The sequence below is a fragment of the Arachis ipaensis genome, chromosome B4, assembly GCF_059453495.1.
Source record: "Arachis ipaensis isolate K30076 ecotype BB chromosome B4, ASM5945349v1, whole genome shotgun sequence".
NCBI classification, from domain to species: Eukaryota; Viridiplantae; Streptophyta; class Magnoliopsida; order Fabales; family Fabaceae; genus Arachis; species Arachis ipaensis.
Window position 1 is genome coordinate 133495366 of NC_142439.1, and position 3767 is coordinate 133499132.

At 41.6% G+C, this 3767-nt stretch overlaps 1 non-coding gene across 1 annotated transcript; it reads right to left on the minus strand.

The window, feature by feature from the left end:
• Positions 1-1164: 1164 nt before the first annotated feature.
• On the minus strand, positions 1165-1271 carry LOC148569288 (small nucleolar RNA R71). Its single transcript, XR_015882946.1, has one exon. It is a non-coding gene; the product is annotated as a small nucleolar RNA R71 (small nucleolar RNA).
• Between the last annotated feature and the right edge of the window lie 2496 nt (positions 1272-3767).

A 3767-nucleotide genomic window follows, 5' to 3' on the forward strand; every position in this document is an offset into this window, starting at 1 on the left:
ATTCTCTTTACTTTCTGCTATTTACTTTCATGCTAAACCCCCTTCCCCATTTAAGATTCTGCAATTTACCTTCCGTCATTTATTTTCTGCAATTTACTTTTCCGCCATTTAATTTCCTGCAATTCTCAACCCAATTTCTGCTTAGCTCAACTAGAATATTCTTCTAATTAAAGTTGCTTGACCAATCAATCCCTGTGGGATTCGACCTCACTCTATTGTGAGTTTTTACTTGACGACAATTCGGTATACTTGCCGAGGGAGATTTGTTAAAGGACAAGTTTTTGTGCATCAAGTTTATGGCGCCGTTGCCGGTGATTGATTTTGTATCAACAATGATTAAATTGGTGGATAACTAGATTGAGCATTTGTTTTTATTTTGTCTGATTTAAGTTTATTTGAGTAATTTACTTTCTGTTCAGTTATTTTCTTCCCTTTCCCCTACCCATTTTTCTTAGTTGTTTACAATTCAGTCACCAACCCACTAACTGTTTGATATATTGCATCACTCACACTAACAGCATTTCTGTAGAAATTACTATCTGCATCTATCTTTCTTGCTTTTTCCTTGTTGGTTGTATGACAGGTAGAAGAAGCGGGGCTTCAACTTCCTTTGATTCTGAACCTGAGAGGACCTTCTTTAGATTAAAGAGGGAAGTAAGAGGAAAGAGAGTAGTTGGTGCTGAGGAAGAGGAGGAGTACTTTGAACTAGATATGGATGAGAATATGGAGAACCATCATGAAGAAGAGGCTCACAACCATGGCCGAGAAGGTCCAGCACATCAGGCTGGACAAGAGAGAAGAGTTCTGGGTTCTTACATCAATCCAAACCCAGGAAACTGTGGAAGTAGCATCCAACGGCCAACCATACATGCCAACAACTTTGAACTAAAGCCACAGCTCATCACCCTTGTTCAGAACAATTGTTCATTCGGAGGAAGTGTCCAAGAAGACCCCAATCAACATCTAACCACCTTCCTGAGGATATGCGATACTGTGAAGTCTAATGGTGTTCATCCTGACACTTATAGACTACTTCTGTTCCCTTTCTCACTCAAGGACAAAGCATCTAAATGGCTGGAATCCTTTCCAAAGGAGAGTTTAGCAACCTAGGAAGATGTGGTGAACAAATTCTTGGCAAGATTCTATCCTCCTCAACGGATCAACAGGTTGAGAGCTGAGGTACAAACCTTTAGGCAGCAAGATGGTGAGACTATATATGAAGCATGGGAGAGGTTTAAGGACCTGACAAGAAGATGCCCGCCATATATGTTCAATGAATGGGTGCAGTTGCACATTTTCTATGAAGGTCTTTCATATGAATCAAAGAAGGCAGTAGACCACTCATCAGGGGGATCTTTGAACAAGAAGAAGACCATTGAAGAAGCCATAGATGTCATTGAGACTGTAGCTGAGAATGACTACTTCTATGCTTCTGAAAGAGGCAATACTAGAGGAGTGATGGAGCTGAACAATGTGGATGCACTGCTAGCTTAAAACAAGATGATTACCAAGCAATTAGCTTACCTCACCAAGAAGATGGAGAGGAATCAAGTAGCAGCAATCACCACTTCAGCAGCAACCCAAGAAGGAGTGAATGAAGAGGCAGAGGGTGATTAGGAACAGGCCAACTACATTGAAAATTCACCCAGGCAGCACCATGACCCATACTCCAAAACATATAATCCTGGTTGGAGGAACCACCCAAACTTTGGGTGGTGAAATCAACAAGACCAAGGCCAAGATCAGAGACGCCACAACCCCAGCAACAATGCAACTCACCAACATTTCACACAGAGATCATATCAGCACCCACCTAACAACACACCTCAACATCCATACCAAAGTCAAAATGGCCCTTCTCACCCCTCCAATCTCAACTCACCATCATCTGAAGATAGACTCTCCAGGATTGAAACCCTACTTGAAAGCATATGCAAGGAGATTCAAGATAACAAGGTGTTCAAAGAGAAGGTGTGAGCCAATATCAAGAATCAGGGAGACACCATCAAGAGGCTGGAATTTCAAGTGGGATACCTATCTGAGAAGATTCCTAAACCTACTGATAGCTTCCCAAGTGACATAGAGAAAAATCCAAGAGGTGAAGCAAAGAAAGTCAGATGAGAAGATTGCAAGATGGTTACTATAAGTGATAAGGAGACTGAGGAAGAGATGAACAAACCATCAGAATAATCTGAAGATACATCAGCAGGAAAGCAGGAAGAGAATCCTCAGGAAACAACAATTACGCAGAAAGAGTTGCTGAGGCTCTATGCACCCTTTCCTCAATTACTAAATGGTGGTGTAGAGAAGAGAATATACTCAAGGTTTCTTGACATATTTGCATCCCTCCATGTAAACATACCATTCATCAAGGCTCTCCAACAAATGCCCTCATACATCAAGTATATGAAGGAGCTGCTGACCAGGAAAAGCTCACTCAAGGGAGGACAAATCATAGTGATGAACAAGGAGTACAGTGCTCTCATTCAACCAGAGCTGCCTACAAAAAGGAAGGACCCAGAGAGTTTTCACATCCCATGTGCCATAGGAGAAACAATGTTTGACAAAGGACTCTGTGATCTGGGAGCAAGCATCAACTTAATGCCTTTATTCCTTATGAAGAGGTTGCAAATCAATGAGCTGATACCCACAGACGTAGTCATCAGGCTGGCGGACAAAACTCAAAAACAAGCAATAGGAGTGGTTGAAAACGTGCTGGTGAAAGTTGGGAACTACTTCCTTCCCACAAACTTTGTCATACTGGAAATGGAAGAAAGTCATCTTCACCCAATCATATTGGGAAGACCATTCTTAGTTACAGCCAGAGCGCTCATAGATGTGGAGCGAGGAGAGCTAATACTGAGGATACATGACGAACAACTCACCTTCAACGTCTTCAAACCCTCACAAGAAGCAAGTCAGAAAGGCAAGGAACTAAGGACAGAGCATGACAGAGCAATGGTGGGAGAAACAAGCATTAAGGCACAAGTTGTACACTCAGGAATTCCTTTGGGTGATGAACAAAATAATCAGCAGCTGTCATAGCCAAAGGAAACTCAAGTGGAGCCAAAATTACCAGAATCATATGAGACCAGTAACAAAATCTCCCTAGGGAAAGATACCACAAAGAGTAGGATAACAGCAAAAGAAACAAAGAAGAAAGTACCAAGGAGATGGAGGAATAAAAAGATCCCTACAGAAGATTTCTCTCCAGGGGATAAAGTGATCTCAGCTTACTTCCTAGATATCCCACCTCATCTCCCCACCATCCCATCTCAGTTACCTAAGGTTTTCACCATCAACAAAGTTCTCTCCCTAGAACATGTGTAGATCATTGATGAAGCCAATGGATATAGGTTTACTGCAAGAGGGGAAGATCTGAAGCATTACCAACCACCATGACAAAGGCAGAACGTCAAGCTAGTGACGCTAAAGAAGCGCTTCATGGGAGGCAACCCATGTTTTACATGCTTTTAAAAGTAGTTAATAAAGCAAGGTTCAGGGATTTCAAATCAACTTGACATGCACTTGAATGAATCCTTTTGCGCAACATATAGTGAGGAACAAGTTTGGTGTTCAAGGCATACTAAGAGAACCTAAATGTAACCCATATCATGTCACTCTTAGGGGCCTTGAAAAAATCTTTTACACTACATGGCACCAAACTAAGTTTGGTGTTGCCAATGTTGCATACATGGATGTTGAGTTAGTCAGTTGGTGTGCACTCATGAATAGCACATAGTAGTTAGAAACAAAAACTTTAAAAA